This window comes from Rhinichthys klamathensis, unplaced genomic scaffold (genome assembly GCF_029890125.1).
Source record: "Rhinichthys klamathensis goyatoka isolate OS25496 unplaced genomic scaffold, OSU_Roscu_1.1 h1tg000880l_1, whole genome shotgun sequence".
In the NCBI taxonomy this organism is placed as follows: Eukaryota; Metazoa; Chordata; class Actinopteri; order Cypriniformes; family Leuciscidae; genus Rhinichthys; species Rhinichthys klamathensis.
Window position 1 is genome coordinate 151510 of NW_026607239.1, and position 14221 is coordinate 165730.

Genomic DNA, 14221 nt, shown 5'->3' on the forward strand with positions numbered 1-14221 from the left:
AAATCTAGTTCAATAACAGATTTAATATTTGCATAATAGAAAATGTGTTGTCCTAAATAGGAATAAATCAGATTATTTGATTCAACAAAGAGGTGTGCCTCAAGGCTCAATACTGGGACCACTTTATTTTTTCCATTTATGTAAATAATCTACCATTAACTTTCACACATTCAACTTTATGCTGATGATACGGTCATATATGTCTCTAATTCTGATTCTCTACAAATACAACTATCGTTTCAGTCTGATTTTTAATATTTTACAAGACTTGCTTTTGTATAATAAGTCCTATATTTAGATTTTTGGTTCTAGACAGAAACCTATGGAAGCTTGTTTCCGCCACAGAATGAAAAATAAAAAAGGTAATTGCGACTTTTTTTCTCACAATTGCGAGTTAACATCTCGCAATTCTGACTTTATTTATCAGAATTGCGAGATATAAAGTCAGAATTGCGTGATATAAAGTCAGAATTGCGAGATATAAAGTCAGAATTGCGTGATATAAAGTCGCAATTGCGTGATATAAAGTCAGAATTGCGTGATATAAAGTCGCAATTGCGTGATATAAAGTCAGAATTGCGAGATATAAAGTCAGAATTGCGTGATATAAAGTCGCAATTGCGTGATATAAAGTCAGAATTGCGAGATATAAAGTCAGAATTGCGTGATATAAAGTCGCAATTGCGTGTTATAAAGTCAGAATTGCGAGATATAAAGTCAGAATTGATTGATATAAATTCGCAATTGCGTGTTATAAAGTCAGAAATTCATGATATAAAGTCGAAATTGCGTGTTGTAAAATCAGAATTGTGAGATATAAACTATTCTGAGGGGAAAAAAGTTAGTCTTTTTTTCCCCTTAGAATTGGCCTGATAACTCGCAATTGCGACTTTATATCTCACAATTCTGAGAAAAGATGTCAGAATTTCGAGATATAAATTCGCAATTATGTGTTATAAAGTCAGAATTGCGAGATAAAAAGTCTCAATTCTGTCTTTTTTTCTCGCAATTGCGACTTTATTTCTTATAATTGCGACTTTTTATCTCGCAATTGCGACTATTTCTCATAATTGCGACCTTATATCTCGCAATTGCGACTTTATTTCTCATAATTGCGACTTTATATCTCGCAATTGCGACTTTATTTCTCATAATTGCGACTTTTTATCTCGCAATTGCGACTTTATTTCTAATAATTGCGACTTTTTATCTCGCAATTGCGACTTTATTTCTCATAATTGCGACTTTTTATCTCGCAATTGCGACTTTATTTCTCATAATTGCGACTTTTTATCTCGCAATTGCGACTTTATTTCTCATAATTGCGACTTTATATCTCGCAATTGCGACTTTATTTCTCAGAATTGCGACTTTATATCTCACAATTGCGACTTTATTTCTCACAATTCTGACTTCATATCTCGCAAATGTGAGATAAAAGTCGCAATTGAAAAAAAAAAATGTTTTATTCAGTGGCGGAAACAAGCTTCCATAGAAACCTTGTGTTGCATCATGTAAAGACAGTAATCCTTTGTATAAAGTTGATACTATTAAATGTTAAAATTATTGAAAATTGCTGGATGCCAATGCCTCTATTTCCCACATGGAATCCGTAATAGATTAATCTGGGTCTGTTCCACACACAAACATTTCATAAGACTTCAAAAGACGTTGCAATATAAACCATCATCAGCTCTGACTTTCTGTGTTGCACAGAAGAGAGAAATACAGGTTTGGCACAACATGAGGGTGAATAGAAGAATGGTCATTTTTATGTGAACTATTCCTTTCTTTAGTAATTAAAAAAATAAAAGAAATAATCACAAGAAAATGAGACTGAGAGACACAGATTGGACATCTCCGGACACAAACAGACTCAAACCTCATCATGTTGATGCTATAAACGGACTGTCCTGTTGTTATATCCTCGACAGAAGCACTCATGAGGTGTTGTGCTGTTCCTCTGGAGTCGAGATCCAGTCGCGGGACACTGAGATTAATGCTGTGTCTCAACACAAACCCTGATCATTTGGGCCACATTGTAACAGCAGCGGCAAGAATAATGACTCCCGCTCCGGATGATCAGAAACTGTACGGTGAAGGTTAAACTGTGTAATAGCTTGAAATGAATAGTGTGAGCTCACAGCGCTGACAGTGCGGTGTTATTTACAGTCTGAACAACCACACACACACCACAGATCTGAAATAAACACAACTTCTGCTCATACACACTCTCTACTGCTTCAGGGTTATTAACATGACAAGTTAAAGGGATAGTTCACCCCAAAATGAAAACTCTGTCAGAAGAAGCCTTAGAAGCCTATGGAGGAGTGATCCAGCTCTCAGATTTAATCAAAAATATCTTAATTTGTGTTCTGAAGATGAACGAAAGTCTTACGGGGTTGAACAACATGAGGGAGAGTCATTACTGACAGAGTTTACATTTTTGGGTGAATTATCCCTTTAAACATCACTTACTTCATATTTAGGGTTATGGACAAGCACATAACAATAATCTCTATTGACTTGAGCCGATATATGTAAGCAAAACAACAAACATTTAGCAATGCATTTTATGTGCTGCATGTTTCATAAGCCAGTAAACTGCATACTTACACTGCATTTTAGGCATGATAAAAAAAGCTAATGTTCAAATCCTGTCTATAGATCAAGAGGCTTTGAAACACAGACTGTAGTTCTTCTGGTCGTATTATAGTGCACGAGTTGAAGATGTAGAGATGTTGGACAGTCACTGAGTATTGACTCTTTTATTGACTGAGTCTTGCATGCGTCCAGACATCAGCCGGATGACCTCATCTGTGACAAGACATCACAACTGATTCCAATCGCTTCGAACGGCTTTCCTTAATTTAATTTAATGTAATTTAATTTATGTCTACTTAATTTAAATCATAGTGCAGTTGGATATGCCAATTTTATTTTACCTTAAATATATATACATTTAATAAAAATACATAAAATGTTTAGTCATATATATTTGAGTGCACAAAAGCATATATATATATATATATATATATATATATATGGAAATATACCTTTTAACATAAATAAATAAATAATCAATCTTTAAAAATATCTAGTATATAATTTATAATATAATAATATCTAATGTATAATATTTACACATATCTATTTACTTTGTAAAAAAAAAAATATATATATATTAATTATTTATAAAGTAAATGGATATGTGTAAATATTATACATTAGATATTATTATATTATAAATTATATATTAGATATTTTTAAAGATTGATTATTTATTTATGTTAAAATGTATATTTCCATATATATATATATGCTTTTGCGCACACAAATATATATAACTAAACATTTTATGTATTTTTTATTTAATATTATGTATATGTAAAAAAAATATATATATATTAATTATTTATATATACATAATATTAAATAAAAAATACATAAAATGTTTAGTTATATATATTTGTGTGCGCAAAAGCATATATATATATATATATATATATATATATATATGGAAATATACCTTTTAACATAAATACATAAATAATCAATCTTTAAAAATATCTAATATATAATTTATAATATAATAATATCTAATGTATAATATTTACACATATCTATTTACTTTATAAATAATTAATATATATTAATATATTTTTTTACATATACATAATATTAAATAAAAAATACATAACATTTTTAGTTATATATATTTGTGTGCGCAAAAGCATATATATATATGGAAATATACATTTTAACATAAATAAATAAATAATCAATCTTTAAAAATATCTAATATATAATTTATAATATAATAATATCTAATGTATAATATTTACACATATCTATTTACATATATTTATATACTTTATAAATAATTAATTTTTTTTTTTACATATAGGCCTACATAACATTAATTTACCAATATAAATAATAAATAAGCATTCAAAAATAAAATAAATCTGTATGTATGTACCTATATATATATACAGTATATACACTTTTTTACTGTTAGAGACTATTAATTCTGATTAAATGATTATCTATCTATCTATCTATCTATCTATCTATCTATCTATCTATCTATCTATCTATCTATCTATCTATATATATATATATATATATATATATATATATATATATATATATATATATAGGCTATATACATTTTTCAGACAGCGAGTTAAATTTTAGTTTTTATATTCTGTTAAGTTGTGATTATTTTTAAGCACTTCACATCAGTAAACTGTAGGTCATTTAAGTAAACACATGAGGACTGAATTACAGAAGAATAGGATACATCACAACTGCGTTCCCTGAAGTCCCACCTCAATCATCCCACTCCAAACACACACACACACACACACACAGCTGTACCAGGAACAGTTCAGTTCACACACAGCATCTGTCATCTGGACAATCAATGGTTCCTCTCAGACACACACTCCTGAAAGTGAGCACGAACGGAGAACCCAATCCTCTCTGGGGAGAATTACATGAAGAACTGCTCAGCTTCTCCCAGCAGAACCACTGGTGCCAGAAATGGATCTACAGTTTCCCTGATGCGCAGATGGAGACATTTTTCCACTGTATTTTTAAGCCGTGTCATCAAATAGCAAGACTGTAGATGAGATTCAAAGTGACAGACTTCAGGAGAATATAACCTCTCACATGTGTAAACTCGAGCGCTCGATGTCACGCTGGGGAGCTCGTGAATGTTTGTCATGATTGTGACTTATGGCTGTTTTATTAATTCATGTCTGCTGTTCTTCTCATTTCTCCAGCCTCAGAGGAACCTGATGAACCTCCTACAGAGACTATCACATAGAGAGACAACTATGAGAGAATCTGTGTTTCACCACTCTAAGATAAACAAGCTTTTAAAAAAAAAAAAATGTTTTACACAGGCAATTATATGTATATATGAATACACACACACACACACACGTATATATGTGTATATATACACACACACATTTGTGATTAATCGTGATTAATTGATTTGACAGCACCAATATATAGGTATATATATTTTTATATATATATACATATATATATATATATATATATATATATATATATATATATATATATATATATGCTTTTGCGCACACAGATATAGCCTATATAATCAAAAAAATTCTATATATTTTTTTATTAAATATTTATTTATTAGACATATTTTTTCTTTTATATATTCTTTAAAAAATCTCTAAAATATAAAAATGTATTTACATATATAATTAATAAGTATTTAAATATAAGTAGTAAATCTGTGTGTGTGTGTATATATATATATATATTTAACGATTACATATTTAAATGATTTAATTTAGTTAGAATAAAAACAATTACAACCTAAATTCAGGTGGCAACTAAATTTAACAAACAATAAAATAAGAATAATAATAATTTTATAATAAACACAACTATTAACTCTGGAAAACAGCTTATTTTATCCATCAGTGGATAGAGAGACACACACGGCTCATCACCTCTCTCTCTCTCTCTCTCTCTCTCTTCCCGTCACCCTCACTCTCTCTCTTCCTGTCTTTCTTTGTCTCTGTCGCTCTCTTCCTTTGCCCTTTTATCATCAAAGACCACATCTGTTCCTTCGCTGCCTCTTAAGTGTGCTTGCGTTGCCTTGACCGACACGCTCGCATTGTTAGCGAAGTGAAGGAGTAAAAATAAACAGGCCTGAGAATGAGCGGGGCGTACCTTCCTAAACATCAATTGTTGCGGCAGAGGAAGAGAAAATCCCACCGTGAGAGTGCCGCCGCGGTCATTTCCGATAAACGTGTCGGTGCGTTGACAGTATCAGCGGGTTTTAGCAGCAGTGCATGTGTTCTGCTGATCTGGGGTCAGCTTGACCTCTCGGTCATCTCCAGGTCTCCGATGTTCCTGGCAGGAGACACGAGATCAGGGCAGAGGGAGAGAGCAACAGGGAGGGGAAACATTGTGCTAGGGTTTCGTAACAATTCTAGATAAACCTGTCACTTTAAAAGCGGGTTTCATTTATGTACACCTCATGGATTATGAGTTTAAAGGGATAGTTCACCCCAAAATGTAAACTCTGTCAGTAATTACTCTCCCTCATGTTGTTCCCCGTAAGACTTTCGTTCATCTTCAGAACACAAATTAAGATATTTCTGATTAAATCTGAGAGCTGGATCACACCTCCATAGGCTTCTAAGGGATCGAAACTTGCCGGAAAAGTTATTAAAGACATTGTTAAAATAGTCCGAGTGACTACAGCGGCTCAACCTTAAGTTTATCAAGCGACGAGAATACTTTCTGTGCGCAAAAAAAACAAACAAAAATAACGACTTTATTCAACTCTTCATGTTCTTCTCTGTGGGCCTCGAGTGAGTTCTCGCAGTGTAACAGCGCAGCGCTTCTGGGTTTGCAATATAAATATTCAAGTAGACGCGAAACTCGATTCGTTATTCACAAAACTGCATCTCATACAGCGTGCGAATACTGGATTAAGCTGGATGAAAACGCTGTCATGTTAGCGGCTCCTAAGTTAATAACTATAATTTTTACTATGGAAATGAATCAATTAAAAACGTACTTAAGCTGGACAATGACTTTCTTCTAGAGTTGCTGTACAGCCAAAACTATCTTTGTTGCGTTCATTTTCTATTATCACTGTAAAGCTGCTTTGAAAACAATCTGTATTGTGACTACACTTGACTTGACTGGCCAAATTACCAAAACAATTATGTAAAAAAATGCCCAGACTTGCCAAGTGTCCTAGTGAACATAGTCAGTCATGGCCATAGAGAAAGATGTGTAACTCAGTATATTGGATCTGTACATTTGCTCTTAAAGTGACAGCAGCCGAATATTCCTGTTGCTGTCTGTGTTTTTAATGTTAATAAAACAACAAAGGACAATGAAAATAAATCCCTGCTCTTGACTAAATAACTTTAGTAACTTAAATAATACAGTCAAGACAATCCAGTGTTATTTTACATTGGATTACTTTATTCAATGTCTCTACCTGATAGTGGCCAGTAAAAAATATTTATGGCTGGTAAATTTTCTCAAGTCTCCGGCAATTGACTGGTGTGGCAAAAAGTTAGTTTTAATTTTTTTTAAATGTAAAAAAAAAAGAAGAAAAAAAAGTCATGATAGAGTTTAACTTGAATTGAAACAAAAACATCTAATATCTACATTTAAAAAAATGCTGGGTTGTTTCAACCCATGTTTGGGTCAAATATGGACAAACCCAATTATTGGGTTCGAAAATGTAACTAAAAAATGTAAAGCAATGGTTGGGTTTGTCCATATTTGACCCAAACATGGGTTGAAACCAGAGTGTATGACCCAATCAATCAGAAGCTACTGAACAAACAGAAACAGCTGTGATATTTAGCAATAATTATGTAGACAAACAAACAAACAAACATATTATAATCTACCAGAAACCCTTTCCAATCGCAAACGCCGGCCGTGACTCCCCAGGGCATCGCTCTTCTCTTCTCCGCCATCATTCCAGCAACCGCGGCCCTGCGGGGCCTTAAACAACTCACGCGATTCATTACGCAGGCTTTGACGAGTCTGATGGCAGTCGGCCATGCGAACGCTTTCCTCCGGGTAACAGCTGCAACACAACAGATGTGCCTCAGTCACACACACACATGTGCACATCACACACACTCACAGAGACCTCTGTGCACCGCGCACGGCCCGTTCTGTGTACACTCGTCCGCTCTGAGTGACAGGCTTTCCCAGGAACAGCTGTTGATCCGAGAGTTACAGTAACAGTTGTGTGTGTTCAGCTTTCATGAGCAAAGCGGATCTATAGCCTAGAGAAGCGTTCTGGTATTGTACATGTGTCTTTTACATATACACAATCCCAGAATGCACTGTAACAAGCTCAAGGGGTTATTATTTTACACAACATAAGGCCTCGTTTACACTGTCAGTGAAATGTGACCCAATTCCGATTTTTTACTCGTATGCGACACAGATCGGATGTGTTTTATGACAGTGTAAACAGGAAAAAAACGCATTCGGATATTTCGAGATCGGTTTCAGGCCTCGTTCATATGTGGAAATAAATCAGATGTAAATATGTGCCAATGCGACTGTCATGTAAACAGGCAGATCGGATTTTCTGAGGCATTAGGCTGCGTCTCCGCGGTTTAATGACGAGAGAAACCCCGCCGCGCCTCTGCGGATGGACAGATGGCCCGACGAAACATTGTGTCGTCATAGGAGAGGAATGTGGACACACGTTGACACAACATATCAAAGGTTGGCTTGCTCATCCTAAAATTTCGGACCCACTGCTCCTCGTTAAAGCCCGCCACGATCTCATGAAAGTGCGTATATTGCACTTCTTTTTTTTTTCACGTGCCATTTACGCCAAAAATATTTTTTTTCGTGCATGATACGCACTTTATGGCGTTCAATACGCACGTTTACAGTGCCTATCATATGCAAGCAAAAACTATTTTTGGCGTAGCCTATAAATGGCAAGAGAAATAAAATTCGTGCTATATTCACTTGCATGAGATCGTGTTGTATGTTCCCACCTGTCCTGAGATCTCGCTGCGCGTTCGTCCATCTGTGCAAGAAGACCCCTTTAAAGTCCCCATGAATTCAAAATTGACCATACTTACTTTGTTTGCCTAAATTGATCGTGTTGTGGTGAACAATTCATCCATGCAAGTCAATCCACACAAAAAAATTTTTTGGCTTCGTAATCTTTAATCAAAATCTGAAATTTCCCCTCCCCTCTGCGTTGGAGGACCTTGCCTGATGACGTAGGTTTCAAGGTTTGGGTGTCTGCTTAACATCCGTAATCACGCCCCTCCAACTGACAGTAGACAGGCTGAATGAAAACACCTACTTTTCTAGATCCAATCAGGTGCTAGTTGGGAAAAAAGCCACGCCCACCATTTTGCCTCATTTAGTATTCCGTTTCTCTCGGAAATACGTCACAACACTGGAGAAAAGTCGTTTGCAACTTCCGGTTCACGGGGACTTTAAACATGCGCGATGTTTCAGTCAAGTGTAAACGCATGACTCGGATATATAGGGTCACAATTTAAAGAACGTGTAAACGGACGGTAAAAAAAATCGGATATAGGCAACAAATCAGAATTGGGCATCAAGACCTGCAGTGTAAACGAGGCCTAGTCACGCTTATTAGAAGAACATGCTTGATCTACATGCTTATTGATCTTTATTTTGATGAAATTATATCAAGTCTTAAATCGTATGTTTTCTGTTGAACAAAATTTCACTAAACATTATTTGTAGCCTCCCATCCAAGCTTGTTACTTTTGATATGAAACAAAGTATCAACTTTCAAATTCTTTTATTATGAAATTCAAACAATAAAATCTAATTTCATCTCTGCTAGTTACAGCACCAAATAAACAATGAACAATTTACTGAAATGTATTGTGTCTCCTGTAATCGATCAATCAGTGTTGCGACTATTTATTAGATAGGCCTATTTATTATAGTTTTACTTACGTTGTTAGAGATGAAGTCTTAATTATTTAATGTAGCCTATGTTTGAATAAATATAAGTTCTTTTTGACAGCCACCATTTAAATGTTTATATTTCAATAATAAACGGGGGTAAAAATAACAAAAAATGAAGTGCATTTTAAATGTTTGCATGCAAATGTTTTTATTTGAGTGTTGATTCTAAAAAAATAAATGGCAATTGAATTTGGAGTCTGTTGTTAATTTTAACCTTTAATATTATAACAATGTAACAGCTGATATAGTTTAGTCGAGAGATTGTTGACATGCACATGTACCGTTCCTGATAGGCTATCCAAATGAATCAATATCGAATTGAATCATATTGTATTAGGAGCTTGTGAATCGGAATTGAATCGATTCGTGAAGTCACTTCAATAGACCGAAGCTCATCAGTTTGGCACAGATTTAAAGGGATAGTTCACCCAAAAATCAACTGTTTCGTTAGCCACATTCTTCAAAATATCTTCTTTTGTGTTCAGCAGAAGAAAGAAACTCACACAGGTCTGGAACAACATGAGGGTGAGTAAACAATGACTAAAGTTTCATTTTTGGGTGAACTGTCCCTTTAAGGGTGTTACTCTTGCTTTGGGTCAAACGGTTGCATAAACATCACTGAATCTCATTAGTGGATTTGCACAACAGGTGTGTGAGTGTGTATTAGATGCAAGACACGGTCTCATGTTTCATGTGAATTAGATGCAAGATTTGTTTTATGTGATCTTTTTTTCCATGATCTTTTCCCTACTTGTACATGTAAATACCCTCTGCTCACTTTCTGTATAGTTCACTGGCATTCTTCATGAAAGCATAATGACTGAATTACATGTACAGGTGTTGATATCGACGGATATTTAGTGATGTTTTATCCCCACCTCAAATAAAAGCCTTCTGCACACCTGGACGGATCTGAACTCTGAATAAACACAGTCGAAGCCTGCAGTCCTGAACCCATGAGTTACTGCGGCTTATGCAAACATGACATCTCAGATACACAATGATAAGCTTCAAAGAGGATATTCACAACAGACTCACAGTTTATGACCTGCAATAAACTTCCCTCTTATCTGTTCACTGACTCAACTGATTATTTTTCCCGAGAAGGGCTGGGAATGGAGATCCGCTTCCACTTTTAGAAAATTACAGGAACCGAAATGAGTTTCATGACGATTCTTGAACACGAAAGCACAAATATTATGTTGTTTGTCATCGCACAGGGCATGACAAGCGCCGTTGAATTCATGTCGTGCACAAAACAACGTGACGGGTTTAAAAACACACGCTACACCAAACATGGGCACTGGAGGAACCAAAGGCGTTTGGATGGATGAGTTACTGAGAAAAAGCCTGAAGGCCCGTGACCTCCACTTCAGCTTTTAATAAGACTCTGGAAAGCATTTGCATCTCATAAAACACTTTTACGGATGAGTCCCAGAGCTGTCGGCTGAGACACTACATCACTGTCCTACATGAACAGCTGCGCTCGCTCTCACTGTTCTCCTTCACTCTTATCAACGACGCTCACACACACACACACACACACACACACACACACACACCATTCGTCAGGATGAGACACTTCCTGTTGCCATCACACAGATCAGATAGTTTCCATGTATGAGCACATGAGCCTGGCACACGGGGGTTCATTTCACATTATTAATAAAGCAAGGTCCATGTCCAGTGACAGATTTATAGTTTAGTGTAGAGAGCCAGTGCGGTGGCGGGACACAGGACACAGATTTTACCTTGGACAAAATCTGGCAGCACAACAAAGCACCAATACTGTTTATTGTACAAAAATGTCTGTAGAATCAGATTTTGAAACATTTGAGGGACATTCTCGCTCTGGAGAGCGTTTGATTGGTTAAAAATATGGGCAGTGCAGCATGAGTCATTCATATTTTTTCCATTTCCTGTAAGAGAAAGACTGCAAATTTTAAATGCACAATTAAATTTAAAAAAAGAAAAAAAAGTATATATACTTATATAAATAAAATAATAATAATAATTAAAAAAAATTATTACAATATTAATTATAATAATTTAAAACCACAAATCTGCTAAAATGAAATAAAAAATAATTATAACTATGTAATAATTCAAAAACAAATCTGCTAAAATAAAATAAAATAAATTATAATTATAATTAATTAATTTATAACTCAAAACCACAAATCTGTTTAAATAAAATAAATTATAATAATAAATTATAATAATTCAATAAAATAAAAACCACAAATCTGCTATATATATATACACTCACCGGCCACTTTATTAGGTACCCCATGCTAGTAACGGGTTGGACCCCCTTTTGCCTTCAGAACTGCCTCAATTCTTCGTGGCATAGATTCAACAAGGTGCTGGAAGCATTCCTCAGGGACTTTGGTCCATATTGACATGATGGCATCACACAGTTGCCGCAGATTTGTCGGCTGCACATCCATGATGCGAATCTCCCGTTCCACCACATCCCAAAGATGCTCTATTGGGTTGAGATCTGGTGACTGTGGAGGCCATTTTAGTACAGTGAACTCATTGTCATGTTCAAGAAACCAATTTGAAATGATTAGAGCTTTGTGACATGGTGGAAGTAGCCATCAGAGGATGGGTACATGGTGGCCATAAAGGGATGGACATGGTCAGAAACAATGCTCAGGTAGGCCGTGGCATTTAAACGATGCCCAATTGGCACTAAGGGGCCTAAAGTGTGCCAGGAAAACATCCCCCACACCATTACACCACCACCACCAGCCTGCACAGTGGTAACAAGGCATGATGGTTCCATGTTCTCATTCTGTTTACGCCAAATTCTGACTCTAACATCTGAATGTCTCAACAGAAATTGAGACTCATCAGACCAGGCAACATTTTTCCAGTCTTCAACTGTTCAATTTTGGTGAGCTCTTGCAAATTGTAGCCTCTTTTTCCTATTTGTAGTGGAGATGAGTGGTGCCCGGTGGAGTCTTCTGCTGTTGTAGCCCATCCGCCTCAAGGTTGTGCGTGTTGTGGCTTCACAAATGCTTTGCTGCATACCTCGGTTGTAACGAGTGGTTATTTCAGTCACTGTTGCCCTTCTATCAGCTCGAACCAGTCTGGCCATTCTCCTCTGACCTCTGGCATCAACAAGGCATTTCCGCCCACAGAACTGCCGCTCACTGGATGTTTTTTCTTTTTCGGACCATTCTCTGTAAACCCTAGAGATGGTTGTGCGTGAAAATCCCAGTAGATTAGCAGTTTCTGAAATACTCAGACCAGCCCTTCTGGCACCAACAATCATGCCACGTTCAAAGTCACTCAAATCAACTTTCTTCCCCATACTGATGCTCGGTTTGAACTGCAGGAGATTGTCTTGACCATGTCTACATGCCTAAATGCACTGAGTTGCCGCCATGTGATTGGCTGCTTAGAAATTAAGTGTTAACGAGCAGTTGGACAGGTGTACCTAATAAAGTGGCCGGTGAGTGTATATATATATAATTAAATAACTCAAAAACACAAATCTGCTCAAATCTAAAAAAAATGTTTATAATAATTTAATAATTCAAAAACAAATCCGCTGAAATAACATATATTAAATTTAGGGCTGTCAAATGATTAATCACGATTAATCACATCCAAAATAAAAGTTTGTGTTTACATAATATATGTGGGTGCACTGTGTATAATTATTTTGTATATATATATATAAATAGACACACATGCATGTATATTTAAGAAAAAAATATTATTTATATATGAAATATTTATATTTATATATAATATAAATTATATATAAATCTATATACAGTATATACATGAAAATATTTCTTAAATATATACAAGCATGTGTGTGTATTTATATATATAAAATAATTATACACAGTGCACCCACATATATTATGTAAACAAAAACTTTTATTTTGGATGTGATTAATCACGATTAATCATTTGACAGCCCTAATTAAATTCAATAATTCTAAGTAATGTACATTTTTTTTAGGATTACAAGCAAATAGATGCTTAGAGACAAACCACATAACTACTATGCATTACATGGTTATACAGTTCGTTGCATTTTATCATTGTTTGGGGAAACCATTTTTGGGTCACTCACGACCCGCCAGTTGTGAGCCACTGACTCTTTGAAGTGTTGCATAAGGTTTACATCCCATGTTTATATGGACACTACTTCCTGTTAACCTAAAAAATGGGATGGGATGGGCTGCGACAAACACTTTACGAGTCAAGGTTGAAAAACACTGCAGTAATAAATCAATGCAAGTTCCCATTTGGTTTAGCGAGTTGATATGAAGCAAAACAGGATTTAAATTCTTATCGGGGCAGCAGAGACTGTATCCTCTAACCTGAATCATACAGGGGAAATTTCCACCATAAAACACACACACACACACACACACAGAGAGAGAGAGAGTGCATGAATGTTTAGTAGGATAAATGACCCGTGTCCTGGAGCTGTGCATGTGTGTGTTACTATCAGGAGTAATTGTCCCGTGTGCTTCCTGTCAGGCTGATATAAATTAAACATACACGTCCACCTGTTTATGCGACCTCATCTATATAAATGCAGTCTGGCAAACGTCTGAAGTGATCTCATGACCCACATCATCAAAGTGTCCCAGTGTTTAGAGCCGTTCGAGATGTTATAATCTTACAGCAGCAGAAAGAAGAGAAGAGAAGAGACGAGAAGAGACGAGACGAGAAT